We start from the raw sequence: 15,235 nt of genomic DNA on the forward strand, positions 1-15,235 counted from the left end.
TATTTTTACTCGTTTAAGCAATTTTTGTGCAGATTTGTACGAGCAAGGTGGTATTTTGGAGCATTGTTAAAGCCACATTGAATGCCTTGCAGACACGATTGAAATCTCATAGCAAAATCCGGGAGCAAAAAGAAAAACAAAGCAATATAAATTAATTTTTCGGATTTTGACAGCTTTGCGCGGCTCTCTTCAAGCGATCAGACGGAGGGGCAAACGATGTCCGATTCAGCTGAAAATTTACAGGAGCCTTCATAACTCGTTGATCTTCAATCTCACAAAACATGAGCTTATTCAGACATGTTTTGGTCGGGTTTTTGGTCTGACGAACAACAGTACAGAAGGCTGTCCAGCAACCCATTTAAATAGCCCAATTAATTTATATGGCAGCCCATTTTGAGATTTAATCCAGCAGCCCATGTTTCATTTAGTTGAGCCCAGTATGGCTTATTGTGTAACTTGGAAACGCAGCAAATCAAGGGCACAAAAACAGTAGGGCATCTTCATTTTTTCGCCGGCAGAAGAAAAGAAGTGGGCGACGCCTCTTCCTGGGGTTTTTCTCCCTTGGATTCTTCTTTCTTTATTTTTGGAAATTAAACACTATTATCATTGATATCTTTATCATTGATTTTATTGTCTTGTGATTCATTTATCTTTGTAATTAGATTAGGTTAATTTTTGTATTAATACTTGGATTATGGATGAAGTTTTTATAGCAACAAGAAGTGACGATTTCAAGAAGCTTTGTCATCTTCGTTTCGTAATCGGTATTGGTATAATTTCTATCCTTTTTATTGTTATTATTATTATGTGTTAGTTTTTATTTTCAATATTGGGTGAATCTATGGAACAATTACTTGATTAGGAATAGTTTTATGTGGTTTTGATGGCATGCTATGAAATATTTTCTAGTGAAACATCTATTGATGTTCATATGTCTTTAATCAAGAGTTTAGATATGCGAATGTTTAATTAGTTGGTTAATTTCTTGATTACGTAATAGATCTTCAAATTAACAAGCAACAAATGGTTTTTGTGATTGTTTTTATTTCACACAATCATGGAAATGTTTTCTCCAACATGGTAGTGAAAGCATTTTGACTCCTCTTGGATTTGGTGACTTTTAAATCTTAATGCTAGTTAATTTTCATTAATTACATGCTTTATGGAAATTATGACTTTAACTAAGAAAATGTGTTATGAGCTTCTGTAACCATTGTATTAACTAAGAAAAGTCTAGGTGATCTCAAGCTTCTTAGATTGCTATAGCCAAATTAGTATCCATTAAACTCATTGCACCACAAAGTTATGATGATTCGTCAACTAATTCAACTTGTGATTTATCCCGATATTGGAACGTTTTATTTTATAGGTTTTGTATTTTTCCATTTTTGTTATTTTTGTGAAATAGTTTTTATCGCATTTAACGTTTTGAAAACCCCCATATGATTTTATATTTTTTTATTTCGTAGAAACTGAATGCATAGATTTGATTCGAACCAATCCTTGTGGATTCGATCCCTATTACCGCTACTACAATTTAATTTTGTATGTTGTCGTATTGAGGTTTTTTTTATTTGGTGGTCTCGACGCCCACCACATCCTTCGTTCCTGTGATCATCGGGAAACGGGAAGTCTACAACTCTTTTCCCTAAATTTCTTTCCCGAAGGACTCTTGAGAACTCTTTCCGAACGTCTAGTCTAGTCTCGCAACGGCCTAATCCCCCGAACTACCTCGTCACCAAACCTCAGTAAGAATGACGTGTCCAAGACGGTGACCAAGAATTGATATGATCACTACGGGTTAGTAGTGGTACCTTTCGGTCAAATCATTTTCCTTGATCATGTAGCTAAGCAAAGCAATCATACTCGTGAACCTTTCCAAAAGCCAAGATGATAGGGAATTAGTCGGCACCAGAGATACCCATAGAAACTGTCGATTCTTGGGTCCCATCGACTATTATCGCAGACCAACCCAGAAAATTTCTTCTAGAACCATCAGACCCTTAGCTACTCTGCTCTAGTAAGATGTGCCTTCCTGTTGGAGTATGTTCCTTATTGAAGGCTTATTCCCAGAAAAGCATGATATGCTTTGGGAAGTGTAAAATACTTCCCTCGTGATACATCATACCCTTCGTGATCCTCGTGGAATCGATTCCGCAATCTTCAAACTCCGGATGCACTTAGAACTTAGTAACATCCATCCGGTACTTCACGTCTCGAATCCTTAGAAGTATCTACCCAACGAAACCCTAGTGATTCCTTTTAGGAGACCGAAGTCATCAAGGGTTGGAACCTCCATGGGAGAATCAATTGAGATCATAGATTGAGAGAGAGTCAATGTACGAAACAAAGACGCGTCCTAATAGTGAGGTTACGCTGGAACGTCAAGCGGAGACCCGATTCCACTTAGGAGCCTGAAGATCCGAGGCAACAAATCCATTCGTATCTCATTCCAATTCATGATCTATATCTTAATCTTTGAATTTCGGGACGAAATTCCGTCTAACGAGGGGATAATGTAACAACCCGAAATTGTCCATCACCGAAAACCCGTTCTACCCGTAAAAATTCGTCGTTTATCAATTCGTTCCGATTTCGTTTTGGGTTAATTTATTTAAACTTATATGTTTATTATAATCTAATGAGTGTCCAAACCCCTTAGGAACTCATGAAATTAGCCCAAAATGTTTATTTTAGAAATTTTAGAAACATCCTCGCCGGGTTACGGAAACTTAATCGGGTGCGACCAAAAGCCCCGTTTAATGTCGGTATCGGGTAGAATTCCACCGTGTCCAAGTTTTGGGACCTATTTAATCGTGTTCAAACTTTCATTTGAAGCTTTTGCTTCATCTCTCTACTCTCTCTCTCTCTCTAACCTCTCTCCTCAATCAGTTTAAGGGTCCAAAAATCATCAAATTTAAGCTCCAAATCACCAAGGTCACTACCCTAACTCCTAGTATAACATCTTAGGCCTTCAAATTCGAGTTCAAATCATGGAATAGGACCATATTCATGAGTTTACGGCCCTAGAACAGCCCTAGGCCGTGAACTCACATAAATTGGGTTTTAGAGCCCAAAAACCCTTCCAATCGATCTTTAGAGCTTAGATATGGCTTAATGGCTTAATGGAATGGAGTTAGAATGCCTTAAACATGGATTTTGAAGAGTAAACATGAGTTTACTGACCAAGAGCATGCTTGGGCCGTAAAATCATATAAATGGGGTTTTTATGCCCTTAAACCCTTCCAAAACTCCATTGAAGCTTAGATATGAATTGTAGAATATTGGAGTTGGCCTTGGAACACCTTGAACATTAAATTAGAGGAGTAAACATGAGTTTACTGCCCAAGAACATCCTTGGGCCGTAAACTCATTTTCATGAGGAGTAAACTCCTTTTAGTGTGTTAAAATGTAATTTATACACACCATAAGCCTTGGGATAAATTCTAGAAGTGACCACAAACAAGATTTGGACCTTAAAACATATTAATTCCCCCATCTCAGGAGTTCACGGCCATGAGGTGGTTCATGGGCCGTAAACTCCAAAAATCATGTCCAAAGTCCCCTAAAAATCCATACAAGGCTTGGGAAACATCATTGGAATCACAAGTGATTGTTTAAGGACCAATACATTAAGGATTCTATGTTTGGGGGAGTTTACGGCCGTAAACTCCAAGTTTACTACCGTAAACTCCAATAAATGGTCCCTAAGTGAGTTTTAATTCCTTCCAAAGCCTAAAACCCAAGCCTAGCATTAATCCCAAATGTTGTGAAGCCATTTTGCACCCAAAAACACCATCTATGAGTTCACAGCCGTGAACTCATATGGATGAGGTGTTAAGGGGCCGAAAACTCCTCTATGAGTTTACTCTTGAAGAGTAAACTCCGTATCCAAGCCTTATGTGACTTCAAACACCACCCGGGTCCTTCCAAACACTTATAAGGGAGTGTTTCTGCAACTAGAAGTGTTTGTCTCTACCAAATAAATAATCTAAGTCCTAATTAGATACAAATATGTATCTTTTCATAATTCATAGGAACCTCGTGCGTTTGCAAACCCAGAAATGACATTAGGATCCGAGCAGACACGTTCCTCGTCCGGTGAGTTCATACCCCTACCCTTTTTCAATGGTTTTTCAATGTTTTCAGGGGGGGAATACAAGCAAACTACAAATTTTTTCAAAACTTTACATTAATGTATTTCAATAAATATCTAGAAAACTTGTAAACGTTATTACCCTTTATGTATTATGCTGAGCATAAGGGATGATTTATCAACTACAACTATATGAATTTCAGTTAAGGAAATAACCAAACTAATTAAATTATTATGGGAATAATTTGGGGTTCTTTAGTTCTTGTTTCATCACGTACTGATATGTATATAAAGTTATTAGATAAACTATGTTTGATACAGTTTATCTCCATTTCATTTGAATGTATTGCTAGATAGTTTCATTGTATGTATCTATATTCACTGTATTATGTTTCATAATCTTTTGTATGTTTGATGTCGTATGAGAACCCTGTGAATAATTTAGTACTAGCTTGTGAGTTTTGTCATTAGCCTTTGGGTTATCAGTAAATCCTCCTCAGAAGTGTAACCAGAGTCTCCTGGAGGGAGAGCGTGGTATTTGTGAATAGATTTATTCGGGACTGACAATCCCACACCTTAACTGCTAGCTACAGTTAGGCGGACACGCCTGGGGTGACAAATTATGGATATCGTCCGACGTCTGACAAGCGTCAAGGAGGTCTCGTTGTCGTATCAACATGGTTACTCGGCTCACAATACGTATTAATATAAGTTTATTCACGGCTTTGGTTTTGGATTTGATTTTATATCAATCTTCTATCTTTAGATCTTATATTTTGTACGGGATGGTAATCCCATGGTTTTTAGTCTATAGGTTTCATATCTATTGCAGGATGTTATTCCTATGGTTAGAATCTATATCTAGTTCGGGATAGTGATCCCATGGTTTTATAAAACTATCTTATATCTAGTTCGGGATAGTAATCCCATGGTTTTATCAAACTATCTTATATCTAGTTCGGGATAGTAATCCCATGGTTTTATCAAACTATCTTGTATCTAGTCCGGGATGGTAGTCCCATGGTTTTCAGTCTATATTTTCATGTATATCAAACTATCTTGTATCTAGTCCGGGATGATAGTCCCATGGTATTAAATCTATATGTAGTACGGGATGTTAGTCCCAAGGTTTTCAAACTACTTTCCATCTACAGTTCACGTATATTAAAGTATTTTATATCTAATTCGGGATAGTAATCCATTGATTCTCAATATATAGTTTTGTGTATTAAACTATACTCTGTGATATTCAATCGGTCTTGCATTTAGGAAAATATGGGATTTTCCTGGGGTAACATATAACGCGTAATTGAATTGTAATGAAAGATAACTAAACTGTTTTACATAAGAAAATATGGGATTTTCTTGGATAACAAACCTTTTCGGAAAACTAAAGGAAACTGGTACATTTTTCAGAAAACAAACATCTTATGAACTCACCAGCTTTATGCTGATTTTCAAACTGCTTGTATTCTCAAGTCCGCATTAGACAGGTACCTGGTGATCTCTTTTGGTGAAGACGGAGTGTGTAGAAGACTCGTCTCATTTTGTTCCTATCTGTGTTATGTATCACACTTGTACAATTTACTTTTAAAACAAATATAAACTTTCAAATATATGTAATGTAATGGTTGTTTACTTTGATTACTATGAGCATTGGATTTGATACTCAACGTGGAGTCAACCCCGGAAATGTTTCCGCCTTTGGTTTTCGGGGTGAGACACTGCGAACCCCTTACTAGCAAAAACTTATGCTGGAACTCTTCCGAAATGCAACAAATGCAGCTTCCACCACCATGGACCTTGCAAGGAGATGCAGTGCTCTAACTGCAACAGGAAGGGGCATACAGCCCGTTACTGCAAGACTCCAACAGCTCCGGCCGCCCAGGTTCCTAACGCCAGTATGGGCCAAACTTGCTACGGTTGTGGCGAGGTGGGCCACTACAAGAGGATATGCCCTAAGGCAGGGATGGCTGGAGGGGTAGGAAGAGTGATGGCCCTAGGCCATGAGGAAGCGGTAACTGATCCTACGATAGTTACTGGTACGTTTCTCCTCGATAACTCATATGCTTGCATACTTTTCGATAGTGGAGCAGAGAAAAGTTTCGTAAGCCACAAATTCGCACACCTGCTTAAACAAAAACCCTATGCATTAGATAATTCATTCACGGTAGAAATGGATAACGGGAAAACGGAGAGTACTAACTGCATATACGTAGGTTGTACCTTAACTCTAGATAGCCATAATTTCAAGATAGACCTCATGCCAGTCCCAATTAAATGTTTCGACGTTATCATCGACATGGATTGGTTGAGTCTGGTTCACGCCGACATCATGTTCTTTGTAAAAGCAGTTCGTCTTAACCTTCCTAACAACGAAACCTTAATCATCTACGGCGACAAACCTAGTACGAGCCTTCGCATCATTTCGTGCATTCAAGCCTAGAAGTACTTGCGAAAGGAATATCATGAATTCCTCGCACATGTTGTCGATACCACTCTAGAACTGAGAGACATCCAGAACATCCCAGAAGTACGCGACTTTCCCGACATCTTCCCAGAAGAACTTCCCGGTTTACCACCGCAACGCCAAGTCGAGTTCAGAATCGACATAGTTCCAGGAGCTACCCTAGTAGCCAAATCTCCTTATCGTCTGGCACCGGCCGAGATGCAGGAACTTTCAAGAAGGGATTCATTTGACTAAGCTTCTCACCATGGGGAGCACCGGTCTTGTTCGTCAAGTAGAAAGATGGATCGTTTCGCATGTGTATCGACTATCGAGAACTCAACAAACTTACCATTAAAAATCGTTATCCCTTGCCCCGCATTGACGATTTATTTGATCAACTTCAAGGAGCCAACTACTTCTCGAAGATAGATCTACGATCCAGATATCACCAACCACGAGTATTAGAGGAGGATGTTCCCAAGACAGCCTTCCGAACTCGTTATGGGCACTACGAGTTTGTAGTGATGCCGTTCGGATTAACTAACGCGCCCGCAGTATTCATGGATCTGATGAATAGGGTGTGTCGTCCTTACTTGGATTAGTTCGTCATCGTCTTCATCGATGACATACTCATCTACTCTCGAAGTAAGGAGGAGCATAGTCAACATCTCCGTAGAGTCTTAGAAAAATTGCGAGCGGAGAAGCTCTATGCGAAGTTCTCCAAATGTGAATTTTGGATCCGACGAGTCGAATTTTTGGGCCATGTTGTTAGCGAAGAGGGAATACACGTGGACCCCTCCAAAATCAAGGCCATTGAGAACTAGTCAGCACCGAAGACACCTACAGAAATTCGTCAATTTCTAGGTCTCGCTGGCTACTATCGCAGGTTCATTCATAACTTCTCCAGCATAGCGAAACCTCTGACAACCCTGACCCAGAAAGGCGTGGCCTTTGACTGGGAAGAGAAGCAAGAAAGAGCGTTCCAAATGCTCAAATGAGCCTTGTGCACCGCACCAATACTGTCCCTCCCTGGAGGGATAGAAGACTTCGTGGTCTATTGCGACGCATCCAATCAAGGACTCGGATGTGTTCTGATGCAGCGAGGTAAAGTCATAGCCTATGCCTCGAGACAGCTGAAGACACATGAGGTTAACTACACCACCCACGATCTTGAACTAGGAGCAGTTGTTTTTGCTCTAAAGATCTGGCGTCATTACCTATATGGTACAAAAAGCACGATCTTTACAGACCACAAGAGTCTACAACACATTTTCGACCAGAAGGAGCTCAACATGAGACAACGACGGTGGGTCGAGCTACTCAGTGATTACGAGTGCGATATTCGTTATCATCTGGGTAAAGCCAATGTAGTAGCCGACGCCCTGGGTCGGAAAGAATATATTGGTCGTAGAGTCAAATCTTTGACTCTAACTATCCATTCACACTTGTCCACGCAAATTAAGGAGGCTCAACTCGATGCTTTGAAACCTGAAAACATGGCTGGTGAATCCCTTAGAGGGATGGATAAGAACTTAGAAGTCAAGGGTGGCGGAGCCTTATACCTCATGGATCGGATCTGGACACCAAAACACGGTGGCTTCAGAGACTTGGTCATGACCGAAGCTCATAACACTCGTTATTCCGTCCACCCGGGTTCAGATAAGATGTATCTGGATCTTAAAAAGTTATACTGGTGGCCTAACATAAAAGCAGATATTGCTACCTTCGTGAGTAAATGTCTTACTTGCGCAAAGGTCAAGTTTGAATACCAGAAACCCTCCGGTCTTCTACAACAACCGGAGATACCAGAATGGAAGTGGGAGCGGATCACTATGGACTTCATAACCAAGTTGCCCAAGACGACGGGTGGACTTGATTCCATATGGGTCATCGTCGATAGACTGACCAAGTCTGCACACTTCCTGCCAATCAAAGAAACAGACAAGATGGAGATACTTACAAGAACTTACACTAGGGAGATTGTAAGGCTGCACGGTGTTCCTTTATCTATCATCTCGGACAGAGATAGTAGATTCACTTCAAGGTTCTGGCAGTCATTACAAAGTTCCCTAGGAACTAGGCTGGACATGAGTACAACCTACCATCCACAGACCGACGGGCAAAGTGAGAGGACTAACCAAACCTTAGAAGATATGTTGCGTGCCTGTGTGATTGACTTTGGAAAAGCTTGGGATACCCATTTACCCCTCGTAGAATTTTCCTACAACAACAGCTATAACACGAGCATAAAAGGCAGCTCCATTCGAGGCCCTCTATGGTCGAAAGTGCAGATCCCCTTTGTGTTGGGCTGAGGTGGGTGATACCCAGTTAGCTAAGGTACGAGTTCCCGAGAACACTCTCATGGGTCCGGAGATCATTCGGGAAACGACAGAGAAAATCGTTCAAATTCATGAACGATTGAAAGCCTCTAGAGACCGATAGAAAAGCTACGCTGACAAGCGAAGGAAACCATTGGAATTTCAGGTGGGCGACCGAGTTCTACTAAAGGTCTCACCCTGGAAGGGCTTGATACACTTTGGAAAGTGTGGGAAGCTCAATCCAAGATACATAGGGCCTTTCGAGATTCTTGCGAGAATCCGCCCTGTAGCTTACAAACTCAATCGACCGCAAGAACTCAGTAACGTACTTCTTACCTTCCACGTCTCGAACTTGAAAAAGTTTCTGTCCGACGAGACTCTTGTTATTCCACTCGACGAGATCGAGATCAACAAGAGCCTCAACTTCGTGGAGGAACCAGTAGAGATCATGGACCGAGAGGTCAAGCAAACAAAGCAGAGTCGTATCCTGATAGTGAAGGTTCGCTGGAACGCAAAGTGTGGACCTGAATTCACTTGGGAACGGGAGGATCAGATGAAACTGAAATACCCTCACCTTTTCGCTTAAGTTATTTGCAACTTCTTAATTGCTTAAATTCTAATTTCGGGACGAAATTCCTTCTAACGGGGGGATGATGTGACAACCCGAAATTTCTATTATGTACAAACTGTATCACTTCAATAGAAGTTATAGCAGTCTCACTTAATTTTCAGACTTTTCATGTAAGTTTGAGTAATTCAGAGTTACACTTCAGGAAATATCAGGAGAGTGGGTGCACTAGGGTTTTGTGCAACACTGTTATTCCAACACTCTATACTATTAGAAATCATTTCTGGAATAAAAATATTTTCTTCCAAAAATATCTCATGACTATAAATAGAATTCTGAACCAAATTCATTCTTTATTCGCATTTCCAACTAGAGAAAAGCCATTTTCTCTCTCACGGATCTTCGGGTTTTCATCCCAAATCGTGAGTACCCCTCTCTAGTAGTGTTATATAGCTTTAAATGTGTTCATAACATAGATTACATAGCTAAATCACTAGATTTAGGAGTTTACTCCCCAAGGTGTTCTTGGGCGGTAAACTCCTGAAAACAATGCCTAGCCTTTCCCCCGAGATATACTACTGCCTTGGACTTGTATAGGAGTGTATTAGGACAAGAAAACATCAAAGAAGCACCCAAGTTTGGGAGTTCACGGCCGAAGATGATCTTGGACCGTGAACTCCAAAATCATGCACAAAATGGTGCTTTTAAGGCACCTAAAGCCTTAGACTACCAGGAATTGTTCCCACATAAATCAAGGACATTAAAACATCAAAAACACCTTCCAAAGTTAGTTTATGGCCATGACATGGTTCTTGGGCCGTAAACATGATTAAAGGGCACCAAAGTGTGTCAAAGGCCTTCATATGCTTGGAATAAAAGTCTAGAACCTATACCACTTGTGCAAGAGACTTGAAAGCATCAAAAACACCCATCCTTAAGAGTTTACGGCCGCAAACTCTAAAGGAAATGGCATTAGGGCCGTAAACTCCTCAAAGGAGTGTTTCTATGCCTTAAACCCTTCCAAGAATTGAACCACCAAGTTGGAATAATTCTAAGGATCATTTAGAACTTCAAAACACAAAATACCACCAAGCTTAGGAGTTTACGGCCGTAAACTCAAGAGTTTACAACTGTAAACTCCATGTGTGAGGATATATGGAGAGTAAACTCATATATGGGGTCCTTTAGAACCCTAAACACAAGTGCCTTGTCCCACAATAGCTTAGATGCAATCCTTAGGGCTTAAAACACTTATATAAAGTGTTTATTATGTCTAGGATGTCTTAACATTATCAATTAGTAATTTAAGACTAATTGAGTGCATATATGTGTGATTATATGTTCATTAGGATCGTAGTGTGTGTACAAGTCCTCACTTGACACCTAACAATCCTACACCGTCCAGTTCCTCCAAATCACCATCTACAGGTGAGTTCGTACCCCTAATCAATGTTTTAAGTGATTTTAAATGCTTTAATGTGGGGGGGGGGAGTACAAGTACAAAACAACATGTTATTAAATGATCTATATGTATTTTATAACTGTGTCTTCATTCAACAGATTTCACATACTACAAAATGTGATGCATGAAATGGTTTTCTATCTTTAAAATACTTTGTTATCAAATGTATTACTTTTGAAATGTTTATCAAAATGACATCAAGTCACTTTTATTATTTCAAAACTCTTAGATATCTTGCAAAACCATTACGTTTACCTTCTTGAGGAACAAATTACCTTTCAGTTAATTATCATTGGTATAGTTAGAAGAAACAAATCATTATTCCTATTACAAGGAACCACAGAAGAGTCAGTTCATTCATGAGTCTATACCAGTACATTACCTGATGCAGGAGTACATTTACATATGATTACATGATACATGAGTACGTTTACATATCCTTACATGATACATGAATACGCTTACATGAATACGATACATAAGTACCTTTACGTAGATACATTTACCTGTGTATATTTACATGAATACTTGTATCTCGAATTTCGAGGATGATTTATTAGTACCTACTGTGTAAATTTTCCTGCCTATCCCTAGTACCTCGGGATATCTAGACACGACCTTATCCCTAGTACCTTAGGATATCTAGACAGGACCCTATCCTTAGTACCTCAAGATATCTAGACGGGACCCTATCCCTAGTACCTCGGGATATATGGACGGGACTAACCATTCCGGAACCCAGCTGTTAGCAGCAGTGGGTGATGAACATCTACGGATGCCTACGGTTATTACTTATATTAGGAGTCAATTACGGGACTAACCCTTCCTCCGCCCTGCTGCTGCTACAGAGGACAATTGGACAATCTTCGAATGTTCATTGGGTTATATAGATCATGTTAGCCCTAGTACCTCGGGATAACACTTACTTTTGTATATTTTCCTATTTACTTTATTTTGTGATAGGATATACGTTTCGCTTTACGCGATGGCGTGTTTGCCCTAGTACCTCGGGATAACACTTACATTAGTACTTTTTCCTATTTACTTTATTTTGTGATATATTCACATAAACGAAGAGTTAGACTAAGTACTTTTAGTACTAGTCAATAGAAAGGAAAAACCATCATTTTACCTTACAAAACATTTGGGTCTTGGTTGAAGACTACTTTACACACTGATAGAAAATAAGGGATTTTCTAGGGCTTTTTCATACTTATATCAACATTTTCATTTAAAGGTTTACATGACTTCTGAAACAGCTTTTCAAAGCAAGACAATGACACTTAAATACTTATGAATTCTCCAGCTTTAAAGCTGATAATCTCTTTCAAAATAACTTGTATTCTCAGGTCATCAGTAGACAGGTACGGTGGCCAGGTTTTGAGAAGACGGAGCAGACAAGTCTCGTTTTTATTTTGATTGTATATTTTTGGTGTCTTATTACAATGAAAGAACACACATGTATTAAAACTTTACTTATAATGCAATGGATGATGTTGTTGCTTGTTTACTATCTTACACTGTTGTGATATTATACATGACGTCCTCCACCCCTGAACGTTTCCGCCATTTGTGGTTTTGGGGTGTGACAAAGTGCCTTTAAGTAGGCCTCCAAACCCCAGGATCAAGGGTTTCCACTTATGGTGCCAACTCCGCGAGTCTACTCTTGGATTCATTGAGTACTTCGTTAAACTCACGTGGCCACCCCACTGCTACTCGACGAGTTATGGTACCAACGCTTCGAGTAGATCAAGGATTCGCAAAATAAATCATTAAAAATAATATACCTGGAAATCGGGATGTTACACATCAACCATGGAGTCCACCATGGTGTAGAAGTCCCCGTTCCCGATCCATCAAAGGGAGAGAACTATAAACGGAAGTTGGGGAATATGAGCAAGAAGAAGCGAACAACAAAGGAAACCCCGAAAGAGCAACAAACAAGTACCATGTACGCCGCTACAACGCCTGCTGCTCCAGTACCTACCATTCAGTATGCTGGAACCCTCCCGAAGTGTAGGAAGTGCAACTACCACCACACCGGAGTATTCCGGGAAATGCAGTGTCTGAACTACCACAGTAAGGGACACACAGTCTGTTTCTGCAGGGCACTGGCTCAACCGATCTCCCAAGTCCCTAGAGTCGAAGAAAACCAAGCCTGTATTGCTGTGGTGAGACTGGTCACTACCAGAGGGACTACCCGATAACAAAGAACTCAGGAGCAGATGGACGGATTTTGTTGATCACCGCGTGAGAATCAACCCCATAGTCGAAAGCAAGCAGCGGTACTTTTTCGAAATAGTAATTACTTTAAAAATTAATTTGTATTTATATAAGATTAAAACTTGGGGAACAACACTTAAAAGTAATTATAACAACTCACATATTGAAACAAGTCACAGTAGTCAAGAGAACTAAAAGATCCGTTCAGAGAAGCTACGATCGCTTAGTATGTATATAAGGGTTGTGCATAGATAAGATTTTGCAGACTTAGAGTGAGTGATTCCGCATTAATTCATGTTCCTTGTTTGGTTGTGGATTTGAGGGAAAGTTACTCAGTCGAACGTCTTATTTATCTTAATTATTCATAACTTGTATATGACAGACGATCATAGTGGTACAAAGGAGGATCGTAGTATAAAGTATCGGCACTAGTTAACAAAGCACTTTCTTAGTATCTATGCGCATATCGCGGTACGAAACGTAGAAGTGTTATCAACAAGAGGAAAACAGAAAACACTAGAACGTTTACAAAGAGTACATTGTCAAGCACACTAGGAGTACGTCATCGTATATCAGACGTTTCTTTCAAATCGGCCAAAGCTTTTGTTCAGTAAAGGGTTCGTTTCTATCATTCGTCATGAGTTGGCGTGGTCCTCACCATACTAAGTTCATATATTTCTATCGCTTCGACCGTCAAGTTCAGAAAACCTTCGTCATTTGTCACGACAGACCGAACTAAGCCTCATATTTGTCTTTTGTATTCTAAACCCCGAAGTACTCGTGCGAAGGTTACTTTGTCCTCCGACGCATTGCCGCCGTATGTTCCATAGACTGTCATGAAATACCACTCGTCCAGATGACCAAGTTTGAGCACAGAGGCTAAGGACGAATACAGCCCACCTATCACTATTCGGTGTATACGTGAGGGTGGTATATGATTATGGTTATGCAGATCTAGTATGTGTGTTTCCGCCCTATCTCCTGTTCCTTGTTTGGTTGTGGACCTGGGGCAGAGTCACACATCCAACCGTCTAACTAATCTTAATTATATACGACTTGTATACACGAGGTAATGATAGATGGACCATGTATGAATCCTATCATGAACACTAGGGCAAAGTTGCCAGGTCTACGAGTGGGTATTCTGCAAATCAAAGGAGCGCAACCCCAATAGTACTGCTAAGAAAGCTAATTTCGGGACGAAATTCCATCTAACGGGGGGATGATGTGACAACCCAAAAATTCTTGCCTTGTAAACCCCAGCCAGTCAAATCAACTAAGTGTCAAACTCATTAGTAATGAGTTCTAGCCTTGTTAAAGGTCATTTTAAGGAGTTTTAGCCTAGTACACTTATGGAATAAGTGTTGGGAAGTACCTGCTAAAGTCATTGAGCATCATCAAAGCCTAAGCATCACCAAAAGGAGTTCACGGCCAAGGCACAAGAGTTTACGGCCGTAAACTCAAGGTTGGCCGCATACTCCTCCATAAAGACTCATATCCTTCAACTTTCATTCATTAGTTCACTTTCACCTCAAGAACGCTTGATTTCTCTCTCAAGTACCATCAATATTTTCATCCCCGATCTTCCAAAATGTAAGTGATTCTTCCCCTAGTTGTTGTTATCCTTTTGGCTCGGATCGTCGCCTATCTGCATAACTCTTCTGGCGACTCTTGGCTGTCAGCAATCTCTTCCTGACTTGCTGAATCTGCTCAGTTGTCTGAAGTACTATCTCAGTGCTACCGATCACTCGCTGCCCTACCTCTCCCCAGCAAATGCGAGTCCGACACCTCCTACCACACAACAACTCAAAGGGAGGCATACCAATGCTCGAATGGTGGCTGTTGTTATAAGAAAACTTAGCCAACGGAAGGCACATGTCCCAACTTCCTCTGAAGTCCAACACACATGCTCGAAGCATGTACTCGAACGTCTGAATCGTCCGCTCACTTTGTCCGTCCGTCTGTGGGTGGTATGCAGTACTGAAATGCAATCTTGTACCCAACTCCTCAGGGAACTTCTTCCAGAACCTGGACGTGAAATGTACATCTCGATCCGAAACAATCAAGATCGGTACACCATGTCGCGATACCACCTCTCTCACATACATCTCTACCAGTC

At 40.4% G+C, this 15,235-nt stretch overlaps 1 long non-coding RNA gene across 1 annotated transcript; it reads left to right on the forward strand.

Moving 5' to 3' along the window:
* The first annotated feature begins 306 nt into the window (after window positions 1–306).
* LOC145094773 (uncharacterized) lies at window positions 307–12,406 on the forward strand. Its single transcript, XR_013703547.1, has 2 exons — window positions 307–770; window positions 12,243–12,406. It is a non-coding gene; the product is annotated as an uncharacterized LOC145094773 (long non-coding RNA).
* The last annotated feature ends 2,829 nt before the right edge of the window (window positions 12,407–15,235 follow it).

This window comes from Lactuca serriola, chromosome 3 (assembly GCF_051521515.1).
Source record: "Lactuca serriola cultivar US96UC23 chromosome 3, Lser_US96UC23_V15, whole genome shotgun sequence".
NCBI classification, from domain to species: domain Eukaryota; kingdom Viridiplantae; phylum Streptophyta; class Magnoliopsida; order Asterales; family Asteraceae; genus Lactuca; species Lactuca serriola.